The sequence below is a fragment of the Equus caballus genome, chromosome 2 (assembly GCF_041296265.1).
Source record: "Equus caballus isolate H_3958 breed thoroughbred chromosome 2, TB-T2T, whole genome shotgun sequence".
NCBI lineage: Eukaryota > Metazoa > Chordata > Mammalia > Perissodactyla > Equidae > Equus > Equus caballus.
Genome location: NC_091685.1, coordinates 118,193,378 through 118,207,443, shown reverse-complemented (window position 1 = coordinate 118,207,443; position 14,066 = coordinate 118,193,378).

Here is a 14,066-nt window from a genome sequence, read left to right as displayed (position 1 = left end):
TCCCATTAAGTTCCAGGGAGCTTACAGAGTGCCAGGTCACAGGAGGGGAGGGCATCTGTTAGTGTCTCCTCTATCCAGATGGCAGCTGCTGAGGCATCCTCATTCCCATCTGGTCTTTAGTCATTGGTCTCTGTAGGTAGCTGCTGAGTCATCCTCTGTCCCAAGCACTATACCTTGCCAGTTTTCCAGCTACTTCCTTGCCCTTCCCATGCTCTACTGGGCTTTAAGAAACCATGGATCTGGCTAAGGTTGGTACCACTCTGGAATGTAGAGAATCCTACTGCTCCTGGGATGTGAAACTCTGTCCCCCACATGTCCATATTTTTGCTTGTAGGGAACAACTTGAGCCTAATCTATAAGGTCCCCTTACAAATTTTTTGAGCATATTAAAAAATGGCTCCTGCTCTGGGCAGATGAGCTCTGAGAGCAGAAACGCCCTTCTGTGGATGTGCCTCCTGCAGATGGGTGTAGCACCACCCTAGGCACATGGCTTGGTGAGTAGAATGTGAACTGGATTTCAATCTCCTTATCCCCCAGGTGCCATGATTCAGAATACATTTCTTTTTTTAAAAATGCCCAATGGCTGGCTCTTCATGCAACACATAGTTCTTTAGAACATAGTTGTTTAGGCCAGCTATCAATACACCTAGCAGAACAATCATTGGACTATATTTCTCAATTACATCCAAAGGTAATTGATATATTTTTGATCAATGCCTTGCTAAAGCCACAATGTACAGTTTCTTTGCCATTACCCTAATCTAAAAGCCCAATCCTCTATTTTTTAAAGTGAGAGTAGTCTTCCATGCCTTTTGATAGTTACTCATTATTATTTCTGGTAATCACTGATAGATTTCATAAGTACAAATAATCTTTTAATAATCTGATAAAATTTGCCTTAATTACAATATCATAAATACTAATGCAATCTTTCTAGAAACAAATTTTCTCTCTTCATTGCTTTCTCTGAAAGTAAACATTTTCCATCCCTTGTGACTTGTGAGGTATTGTGGTAGATAATATCTCATATATATACATAATCAATATGACATTTGTGAGTGTGCGGAGTAATGGAGTTAGGGAAAGAAAATTATATATTATTGAACGTCTATGATATTTGAGGCATATTTTATTGTATTTTTTTTCCAACCAGACTCATACAGTTGGCATTACTATTTTGTACTCATTTCATGGATAAGAAAATTCAAGTCCTGAGAGGTCACACAACCAAAAGATGTTGAGCCATAATTTCACGAGTGTATCTGATTTCAATGTCAATTCTGTTTCAATTCATCAATAGTGCTCATATTTTCATGTATATGATACCAACTTATTAAAAAGCAAATTGTCTATTCATAGAGATATAGAGACAGTCAGTCAACTGGGGGCACTCAGATCTGATTTTCAACAAGCAATCCAAGTGATTTTGATACAACCAATCTGTAGATGATAGCCCGAGCATTTGTACTAAAACATATGACCTCAGAAAGTGACAATCTTATATGGGAGTACCAATGCCTATACAATTGCAATAAAGGTAAACTGGGCTAATTCTATAACGCATTTACAAAGCACTCGTTGTAGAACAAGAAAGGAAAAGTTCGGTTGAAATTTGGATTTGGAAGACGTTTAATCTGGGTATTAAAAATCGGCTTTGATGTGACAGGTGGATGTGATCATGAAAAGATCATGCACATATGTGCAGAGACAGTAGCAGGAAAGCGGAGCTGTGCACACCTAGAGATTATGGTGCTGGGTGGAGACAGAGGCAATGATGACCTTTGCAGCTAGGTTGCGCTTAGGTCAGTCACCCAAAATCAATCGATGAAAAAGATTACACTATTTTAGGTAATGTGAACCAGCTCTTTTTAAAGGATGAGAGTGATGTAGGTCAGATCTATGTTTTAGGTGCTAAAAATGGAGGTGTTAGGAAGGATGAATGGGGCAGGGGTTACAATCTGCTTTAGAAAAAACTCTGGTTTTAGACCAATAAGTGTGTAATAAGTGAGAGAATGGAAAATGAGTGGAATGAAGGGGACAAATCTCACAATGTTTTATGTTAAAACTAGTGGGATGTGTTGATTGACTGTGGTAGCTAAAGAAAGAAAATATTTCTTTAACACTAAATCAAGGTGACTGGAAATGTGGCAGTACCACGAACTCTGAAGGGAAACATTAAAGAAGGGACAGTTTTGAGTGGGGCATGAGCTCCAGTTTTGATTTACTGTGCTTGAGGTTCTAACAGGGTATCACTGTGGAGCTAGCATTCTAGGCAATTGGAAATATAGACTTGGAACACAGTAGAGGGGCCAAAGCTGACACATGCGCTTGGGTGTATTCTGCATGAAGAGTTCATAAAACCTTGAGTGTGGTTGATATTAAATTTAGTATATCAATTAATAAGATTTTGAGGTCTCAAATTTGGGAAAATATACTTTTAAGAGGTAACTAAAGAAAAATGAGCCTGTAAAGAATACAAAATAGAGTCCCTCAGAAAGTCATGAGAAAAAGCCAAAAGAACACAGTGTCACAAAATTCTAAGGGAAAGCGAGGCATTAGGGAACGGATAATAAAGAGTTCTGAATGTTGCAGCATGGTCAGGATGCATGGAGAAGATAACCAGTTATCTGATTTGGCAATTAAATCATTAAGCAGCTTTGATAAGGAAAAATTCTAGCAGATAGTGGGCAAGAAATCCTGGCGTCAATGTGTTGGTGAGTTGAGGTTAAGTGGGTATGTACAGCTTGCAAACCTAGATGACATCTTCAAGAATAACATGTACGAGGGTTCCTTTTTCTCCGTGTTTTCTCCAACACTTGTTAGTTTTTGTCCTTTGAATAATAGCAACGCTGAGGGCTGACCCTGTGGCTGAGTGATTAAGTTTGCGGGCTCTGCTTCGGCAGCCCAGAGTTTGCCAGTTCGGATTCTGGGTGTGGACCTACACACCACTCATCGAGCCACGCTGTGGAGGGATCCCACATAGAAGAACTAGAATGACCTACAACTAGGATACACAACTACGTACTGGGGCTTTGGGGAGAAAAGAAGAAAAAAAGAGAGGAAGATTGGCAACAGATGTTAGCTCAGGGCCAATCTTTCTCACCAATAAATAAATAAACAAATAAAAGCTTCCTTTAAAAAAGAATAACAATTCTGATGGACATGAGGTGATATCTGATTGCAGTTTTGATTTGCATTTCCCTGGTGGTTAGTGACGTAGAGCATCTTTTCACGTGCCTGTTGGCCATCTGTATGTCATCTTTGGAAAAATGTCTGTTTAGATCCTCTGCCCATTTTTAAGCAGGCTGTTTGTCTTTCTGTTCTTGAGTTGTATGAGTTCCGTGTATATTTTAGATATTAATACCTTATGGGATGTATGATTTGCAAATATCTTCTTCCAATTGGTAGGTTGCCTTTTTGTGTTGGTGATGGTTTCTTTTGCTATGCAGAAGCTTTTCAGTTTGATGCAGTTCTAGTTGTTTTTTTTCCCCTTTTGTTTCCTTTGCCTGAGAAGACATATTCAAAAAGATAGTGCTAAGGCTGATGTCAAAGAGCATACTGCCTGTGTTATCTTCTAGGAGTTTTATGGTTTCAAGTCTTACACAAATAACAAGTGTTGGAGAGGATGTAGAGAAAAGGGAACACTGGTACCCTGCTGGTGAAATGTAAATTGGTGCATCCACTATGGAAAACAGTATGGAGATTCCTCAAAAAAGTAAGAATAGAAATACCATATGATTGTGCTATTCCACTTCTTGGTATTTATCCAAAGAATACAAAAGCACTAATCCAAAAAGATATATCCGCCCCCCCCGATATTAATTGGAGGATTATTCACAATAGCCAAGACATGGAGGCAACCTAAGTGCCCATCGACAGATGAATGAATAAAGAAGATGTGGTATATATAGATACATATAATGGAATACTACTCAGCCATAAAAAATGATAAAATCTTGCCATTTGCAGCAACAGGGATGGACATTGAGGGTACTGTGCTAAGTGAAGTACGTCAGATGGAGAAAGACAAATACTGTATGATTTCACTCATGTGGAAGGTAAAAAAAAGTAAAAAACAAAAGAACAAACAAACACATTGATACAGAGAACAGATTGGTGATTACCAGAGGGGAAGGTGAAATGGATAAAGGGGGGCATTTGTATGGTGATGCATGGCAACCAGACTTTCGGTGGTGAACACAATATAATGGATACAGAAGTCAAATTATAATGATGTACCCTTGAAATCTATATAATGCTATAAACCAATGTTACTGCAAATTAAAGCCTCCCCCCCCCCCAAAAAAAAGAAGAAGAATAGCATGGCTGTGGGATAAGTAGAGATAAGGGATAACAGTTGGAGGAAAACACAGGGTAAAGGAGAGAAGATTTTTTTTTTTAAGAACTGGTGAAGTTTAGTATGTTTATGAACTGAGATGAAAATAATCAGTCAAGAAATGGGATGAATTAAAGGGGTAGAACAGGAAGCAGACGATTGGACAAAAAGAAGAAAGAATGAAATGAAGAGCTTAAGTGAAGGGGAAAACAGACCTCTTCAATATAATCAGCTATGGAGTACACTGTGTCAGGTCTTTTAATTTTCACAACTTTAAGGTTTATATTTTTACACCTATTTTACAGATGGAGAAAGTGAGGTGGTAAGAATTGGCTTAAGTTTACCCAGTAAGAAAACAGCAAGTCCTTTTTTTAAAAACTTTTATGCATTGTCTCCTTCCTTTGTGTCAGAAGGTAAATAATAAAAAATTAGGAATTAAAGAACATTTGAGAAAGAGGAAAAGGAATTTGAATTATCTTCTTGCAATACTGATATTTTGCTTTATAAGATAAATTATTCAGATTCATAGACCTTTCATTTGGCCTTTCTGTGACAAAGCGTCTTGATCATTTTCAGTCGTGTGGTTTGTAATGCTACAAAGCACATCATTTTAATTTTCATAGGCTAGAGAGTTATTTTATTCCATTCAAATTTAACTAATTATCTTTTGAAAAAGAGTAGAAAACAAATTTAAAAAGAAAATTTTGTCTCATGTACAGGGAGAAAGTCAAATTCTATAAATCCTGCACAGAGGCAGAGTGGACAGATTAATCCTGGGTGTCTCTGGGACTTAAGCAGGAACCATAAATACTCCGTTCAGTTCCTGAGCTAGGTCCAGAGGCCAGCTGCATCAGGACCCATCACATGCAGGCTCCAGGAAAGCAGGACGGAGACGGGGCAGGCTTGGGGCGCTGCATCTTTCTTTGGGATTTTTGTATAATTACTGTAACAGGAGGGACATTATTTCCTTGTTGGGCATCATCCAGGAGGTTCATCCGGCAGCGCATGTCAGGTCTCTCCACTGTAAACTTACCGTTTTTCCTCTTGTAGTTAGTATGTGTCTTGTGAAAAGATAACTTGAGGCCATATAAATACTATGTTTTTCATTAAAATTTCAGTCGTTAGTTTCAGCATCTATTGCTAATTTTTGAATGAAACAATGTTACCAAAATGTTTGGCAAATTGTGCTCTTCTACTCTTTTATCTTTTCTACTGAAAGAGCATTCTCTTCTCCCCATTGATCCAGTCATCCCTTCATTTACTTGTGTGCGTCTGGATTCACGGTCCTTATTTTATTCTCTGGGTTCCAATCTGTTACTATCACTATTTTGGTGCTCTGTGTATTTTTGGACTGTGTGTTCTGGATTAGGAATGCCATCTGTTGCTCAGTAGACTGTACATGTCTGATGAGAATGCTAGCTGCTCCAGTCGTAGCTTAACCGCATACCCCCCACCTAACGTTACACTGTCTGTGCTGAAGTATTTTCAAGTGAATTACTGACATTGTAACTAATATCAAGGTCCATTCTAGTAAGGAATAAATTAAAGTTGAAATATAGGCCTCCAAAGGAGAAGCATAAACTTTGAAAAGTGCAAGCGCTTTGAAAATGCTTTGCAGCGTAACTATCAGTAGGTTCAAAATGAATTCAGCTAAGGCTTGTCATTTGATGTATCACTTACTGACGCACACAGTTTCTTTGACATTTAAAAAGTAAGCACTCAAATTTATGTTTCTCTTTTTTTTTTTTAAAGATTGGCACCTGAGCTAACAACCGTTGCCAATCTTCTTTTTTTTTTTTCTGCTTTATCTCCCCAACCCCCCCCCCCCCACCCCTGTACAAAGTTGTACATCTTAGTTGCAGGTCCTTCTAGTTGTGGGATGTGGGATGCCACCTCAACGTGGCCTAACGAGCGGTGCCATGTCTGCGCCCAGGATCTGAACCCTGGGCCGCCAGAGCGAAGCGCATGAATTTAACCACTCGGCCATGGAGCCGGCCCCCCTATGTTTCTCTTTTTATCTGGAAAGAAAATTAGATTGTATCAGCATAGGACTAGACACACCGAAATACTCTTTGAAGTGAATCTTTTGCTGGTTTCACTTCTGGTGATTTATAGAAAGTACTGGAACTTTCCTGTACTTGTTCCTAAATTAGCTATTTAAATAATGAAAGAACTGCATATGTTTTTCTTTTCACTTTTTAATTAATTTATTTTTTTGAGGAAGATTAGCCCCGAGCTAACATCTGCTGCCAATCCTCCTCTTTTTGCTGAGGAAGACTGGCCCTGAGCTAACATCTGTGCCCATCTTCCTCTACTTTATATGTGGGATGCCCGCCATAGCATGGCTTGACAAGCGATGAGTAGGTCTGCCTCTGGGATCTGAATTGGTGAACCCCAAGCTGCCAAATCGGAATGTGTGAACTTAACCGCTGCGCCACCAGGCTGGCCCCAAGAACTGCATATGTTAATTCAAAATGATCTTAGGAAAATGAAAAACTTCAACCAGGTCCATATAGAATATGGATGAAAAATAGATATTTACCCATTTATTTTTTTCTAGTAATTTGCTCATTGTATATCTAAATTTTGTAGTTATAAAAATGTTTGCAGCTGTCAAACTTCATTTCTTCTGATAGATATTATTTTATAAAATCTTGTTCTAATAAACTGATTTTGTAGAAGAACATGAACTCAATATCTGGACAAAAATAAAAGCCAATAATCATCTCAGATTTTTGGACTGCAGAGGTAATTCACAAAATAATAAGGTCAATAAGGATTTAAATTCAAGGAAGGTATAGCTTTCTAAGGTAGTCAAAAATGCTGGAGTGTACCCTCAAACACCGTAATCTTAATTCTATCTTAATTCGGACTTTTTCAGTGGGCTAATAATTACTTTTTAGACAAAAAGTAAAAGCGGAGGGGGGAAATAATGACAGTGTATAATTTCTCATAGTGCTTTAGAGCTCCAGTCTATTTTCATAGTTTCATTTTATTCTAACAACTGTCCCATGAATGACTGTCATTATCCCTGTGCTTCAAGTGAGGAAATTTAATTTCCAAGGTAATTTGCCCGTGGTTATTTAAATGGAGCTCACTGTGCTGGAAATGGGACCGAAGCCTAGGTAACTTTACTTCATATCCTGAGTTTTCCACTTAACCATGCTTTGCTTTGTGAAATGTGATGGAAAGTACACTCAGAAACTGAGTTATCATCCTGGCTCTACTGTGTTTTATGTGTGACTTGAAAGGAGTTTTCTTCAGTTTTCTCTGAGGTCTCCTCTGCTCCGAGTCAGCCATCAGGACGTGCATTCAGCAGCTCTTCACTGACTGCCGACTCCCCGCCAGGCCCTTTCCCCGCCCTGAAGTCCCAGGGGAGCAGCATCGCTCTGCTCATGGAGCTTGCTAATGTGGGGGGAAACATGGGCAATAAACAAGTCAACACTTCTACAGATTTAAATTCCATCAACACGTATTTAAAAGGAGGCAATTCTAAGATTTATACTTGGTTAAGATAACCTGAAGAAATTATTAACGGTATAATATTGACCAAAGCCTGGACCTTTCAGTCAATCTTATTAGCTAATTCATTTTACTGTAACTGATTTAACCTTGTTGATCAGGTGCTGAGTTTTGTTTCAATAATAATAATTTCAATAATCTGATTTCCACGATATTTTATTTTTTCAAAAATATATTTGTTTAAAGATGCTGAACGATTTCTTTTGCTTTAGGCATTCATTAATTAATTTGAGCTTATGTAATATACAGCTGCATTTTTTCAAAAAGGTTTATTGAGACCTAATTCTGTTGATCTGTTTACAGTGCAAATTCAGTGGGTTTTAGTGCATTCACAGAGCTAGCTGTGCAATCGTCATCACAGTCGTTTTAGAGCACTTTCGACAGTCTGAAAAGAAGCTCATGCTCGTTAGTGGTTGCTCCTCATTTCCCTCAACCCCTTCCCCTCAGTGTTTCTGACCATAATGGAATTAAATTAGAAACAAATATAATCTAAACATCTCTGAAATATCCCCAAATATTTCAAAATTTAACTACATTCTTATAAATAACCCTTAGATCAAAAAAGAAATCAAAAGAAAAATTAAAATGTATGAAAATGCAAACATAACAAAGCAAAGAATGTCCTAAAGCAATGCTTATGGGGAAATTAATAGCACTAAACACCTATATTAGAAAAGGAAAGGGTCTCAAATCAATAATCTCAGATTCCATTCTAAAAAACTGGAAAAAAGAGCAGATTAAATCCAAAGTAAAGGCTGGCCTGGTGGCGCAGTGGTTAAGTTCACACATTCTGCTTTGGCAGCCTTGGGTTTGCCAGGTGGGATCTGGGTGCAGACACTGCACCACTTGTCAAGCCATGCTGTGGTGGACATCCCACATATAAAGTAGAGGGAGATGGGCACGGATATTAGCTCAGGGCCAGTCTTCCTCAGCAAAAAGAGGAGGATTGGCAGCAGATGTTAGCTCAGGGCTAATCTTCCCCCCTCCCCCCGAAAAAAACCCCAAAGTAAGTAGAAAAAAAGATATAGTAAGAATCAGAGCAGAAATTCACTAAATAAGAAACAAGAATGAAAACAATGAAATCAAAATTTGGTTTTTTGAGAAAATCAATCAAATTGATAAATTCCTTCTAGACAGATCAGGAATAAAAGAGAGACAACACGAATTACCAATATCAGGAATGAGAGAGGTGACATCATCACTACAGATTCTGTAGCTTTAAAAAGGTAAGGAAAGATTTTGAACAACTTTTATGAATAAGTTTGGCAACTCAGATGAAATGAACAAGTTCCTTGAAAGACACTGGCTTCCAAAGCTCTCCTAAAAAGAAATGCGTAGAGTGGATAACTCTGTATCAGCTAAAGAAATTGAATTTGTAATTTAAAAGCTCTTCAGAAAGAAAATGTCAGGCCCAGATGGCTTCCTTACTGAATTTTGGCAAACCTTTAAGGCGGAATTAATAACAATTCTGCTCAAATCCTTCAAGAAAATTGTAAGGTATGCGTTGTTTCCCTATTTATTCTATAAAACCAGAATTACTGTGAAACCACAATAAGAAAAAGAAATTACAATAAAAGAAGAATACAGATGAATATCCCTCTTAATGTAGATGTGAAAATTCTAAGGGGCCGGCCTGGTGGCGTAGTGGTTGAGTTCATGCACTCCACTTTGGTGCCCAGGGTTTGCAGGTTCAGATCCTGGGCACAAACATACACACTGCTCATCAAGCCATGCTGTGGCGGCATCCCACATACAAAATAGAGGAAGACTGGTACAGATGTCAGCTCAGCAACATTGTTCCTCAAGTAAAAGAGGAAGATTGGCAACAGATGTTAGCTCAGGGCCAATCTTCCTCACCAAAAGAAAATCTAAACTAAATTTTAGCAAATTGGATCCAGCAATGTAGAAAATAGATTTTGGATTAAGATAATCATTTTTTTTTTCAGTTTGCCAAGATGGTAAACTTCATTAATTGTTTTTGAATGTTAACCAATTTTGCATAATAGGGACAAAACTCATCATATCAGCAAACTGAAAAAAAACCACATGGTTATCTTAATCCAATGTACATTTTTGATATAAACTCTCAGCAATCTAAGAATAGACAGGCATTTGCCTAACCTGATAAGGGGCATCTATGAAAAACCTAAGTTAACATCATATTTATTGGGGAGCAACTAAACACTTTCTCCTTAACATCAGAAACAAATTGGATATTCATTCTCACTGCTTCTGTTCAATATTGAACTAGAATATTCTTGCAAATGCAATAAGCAAAGAAAAATAAACAAATGGCATCCAAATTGGAAAGGAAAAAAGTAAAATGTATTTGTAAATGACATGCTTGTCTATGTAGAAAAATCTGATGGAATCTATAAAAAAGTTGCTGGAATCGAAAAGTGGCTTTAACAAGGTTGCAGAATACAAGATCAATATAAAAAAAAGCAGTTGCATTTCTATATACTATCAATCAATGAACAATTTGAAATTAAAATAATACCATTTACAATAGCATCATATTATGACACTTAGAGATAAATCTGACAAAAGATATGAAAGACATAAACACTTAAGATTGAAAGCACTCCTGAGAGAAATTAAAGATCTAAACAGTAGAGAGACACACCACATCTACAGATGTAAGACTCAATGGTATTACAATGTCAATTCTCTCTAAATTTGTTTAAATTCAACTCAATCCCAATAGTCTTTTTTTTTTTTGGTAGAAATTGACAAATTGATTCTAAAATCACTGAGAAATGCAAAGGACCTAGAATAGCCAAAACAATTTTGAAAAATAAGAATAAAGTTGGAAAACTAACCCTATCTATTTTCAAAATTGAAAAAAGTACAGTAATCAAGAGAGTGTGGTGTCAATATAGACAAGTAGATAAAGGAACAGAAATAAACCCTTATATTTGGCAACTGATCTACATGAAAGCTGCAAAGGCAATTCAGAAGAAAATGATCTTTTCAAAAAATGATGCTGGAAGAACTTTGATATCCATATAAAAAAATTAAGTTCAATTCATTCCACTTGTCATATACAATATTTAACTCAAAATGGATGGTAAGCCTAAATGTAAGTCTTAAAATTATAAAACTTCTGGAAGAAAAAGTGAAAGGAAACCTTTATGACCTTGGATGAGGCATAGATTTTTTTTAGATATAACACTAAATTCTGACCTATAAAAGAACAAATGGATAAATTGTACTTTACCAAACTTAAAAATTTCTGCCCTTTGAAAGAAACTGTTAGAGAATGAAAAAACAAATTAGATACTGGGAGAACGTTTACAAAGCACACATCTGATAAAAGATATATTGTATTTGGAATATGTAAAGAACTCTCAAAACTCAGCAACAAAATAAAAATCGATTTTAAAAATGAGCAAAAGATTTAAATGCAAAATTCACCAAAGAAGATATACAAATGCCAATAAGGATAAGAAAAGAGTCCCAAAATTTTTAGTTATTAGGGAAAGGCAAAATAAAACTACAATGAGGTAAACCACCATAACAGGTGAACCACTATTCACCTATTATAATGACTAAAACGGAAAAGCTTGACTCTGTTAAATGTTGGTGAGAATGTGGAGGAACTGGGGCCCTCTCAGACTGGTACAACTTTAGGAAAACAGTTCGGCAGTTTCTTATAAGTTAAACATACACTAACCATATGACCTAATTGTTCTGCTTCTAAATATTTACCCAAGAGACGTGAAAGTCTGTGATCCTATAAAGACCTGTAATAGAATGTCTTAGTAGCTTTATTAATAATAATCCCAAACTGGAAACAACCCATATGTCCATCAGCTGCTGATTGGATATGTAACTGTGTTATAGTCATATAATCGGACACTACTCAACAGTAAGAAAGCGGTAAGCTACTGAGACATGCTGCAACACGAAGGCAACCAAAACAGTTCAGTTGAAAGAATCTAGGCAGAGTAAGTGCCGTATGATTCTATTTACATAAAATCCTAGAGAATATCACCAAACTCTAAGGACATAAAACAGATCACTGGTTGCTTGTGGAGGTGAGTTTGTAGGGGTGGGGGCAGCTACGGGGAATGGGGAATTACAAAATGCATGAGGAAACTTTGGGGTTGACGAATATGTTCATTATCTTGATTGTGGGAGGCATCTTACAGGTGTATATACATGTGCAAATTTGTCAAATTGGGCAAGTTAAATATATAGAGTTTATTCTACATCAATTATATATCAATAAAACTGTTAAATTAAAAAAAGAAAAAAGAAAGAAATTCATTGAGTATATTTCATTCTTTATATCTCTAGTTTGAAATATCTAACATTTCAAAACATTCAATTTTATTTTACGTGAATTTAGGTTGTTTAATGCCTCATTACCTCAACCTTTAAAGCTACTTAATACTATTTCAGAGTAGATTTCAAAAGCTGAAGGAATAATTTAGTCAAGCCATTTTACTTTAAGTCTTGGCTTAATTTCTGGAAATCTAGCTAAATGATTACTAAAAACTAAAATAACTTAGAATGGCCATTTAAAAAATTTAAATATATGTTTGATTAAATCCCTTACTTATGTGCCCTTTTGCTTTATAAGTGCAATAGTCACACATAAAGTATCTGGTAATATCACTGTTCAAGATGGTCTCTTCAAAACAGAGTTTCAAAAAATAATTTAAAAATAATAACGTTAGTGAAATCTAAAGATAATTTTGTTTTCTGCATTAACTTCTAACATTAGCTAATTTTAATTCACAAGCAGCGGTATACATTTGAAATGAAGTCATTCTTGAGGCATGAAAATAAACATTCCTTAATTCCATGCCGGTACCTCCACATAATGATGCCTAGATTGAGATTCAAAAAGGTTTTTTTCCAATTATTTTATTGAGGTCATAATGGCTTATAGTATTGTATAATTATCAGTTCCTGTCTAGATTGCATCACGCCCACCACCAATAGTCTAATTTTATCCATCACCGTACGTGTCCTCCTTTACCCTTTTTGCCCACTCCCCAAGCCCTTCCCCTCTGGTAACCATTAATTTGTTCTCTTTATGCACATGTTTGTTTATCTTCCGCATATGAGTGAAATCATGCAGTGTTTGTCTTTCTCCATCTGGCTTATTTCACTTCTCATAATAAAATTTTGAAGTGGGTGGTTAAACATTGCCTGAGCGGGGACCTGTGTCATTCTCGATGGTCCTACACCTCCTTTCCTGGCATTAATAACTTCAAATCCCATTTTCTTCTAAGTTTTATGTAAAAAAATTTAGCAAGAGCCCAGCACTTTTTAAATTGTAAAACACATACATCTTTAAACTTATCTTAAAAGATAGACAGATCCTTATGTTCTGCTTATGTTTTCTAAGATGGAGGCAACTCAATCCATATTAATACATCTTCCCTTTATTTTATTTTATTTTGGATGAAAGTATCAAATATTAGAAATACACATACATTTGCACCTATTCACATTCATTTTCACTTCTTCGATGCCCTCTGTCGCTATTACAGAGTACAAAAGAGGCCACAAAAGAGATGAACTTCTGTTAGTGAGAGATATCCCAGCAATCTACCAGATATAATTAGATGGCATTTTAATAATCAAATGAAATCTATTCAAAGATTTCAAAATGGATATGTGTGGTTGCTAAGCAATATGGTAGAAGAACCTAGAGCAGATGTTCTTAATTCAGGATACGAGTGATTTGGTCTGTAATCTTCGACTAGTCACTTCATCAGTCTCTGGCAAGGTTATACTTTGAATGGCAATTCTAACTTGTCCAGGAGTGCATTCTGTATAATTAAAATATTGGCTTCCATATGTCATAGAGTCATTTCTCCCTGTTTCTCCCCTATAAATACAACTAAATACCTGGAGATCATTCAATAGACAATGAGAAAAGGCTTCTGAAAGCTTGAAAGAAGAGCATGCACTGTTTAGGAACTTGGGACTTGAAGAATGACAATGTGGTGCCTCTCTGAGTTTTCCTGTTATCGCTCATGTACCATTGGACTGGGTGCTGAAGAGGGCGAAACCTGGAGCCACCAAAAAGAACAGATCAAACACCAACCAAGAAACACAACAAACAAGCAAACAAGAAAAGCCTGCTTTTCCTGGCCAAAGGACTAAGAGAGGGGAAGGCCAATAGAGACCTAGGGGGACAGTGTCACACATAGCTCCACAAACTAGTCTGGCAGACAGTTTGATCCTC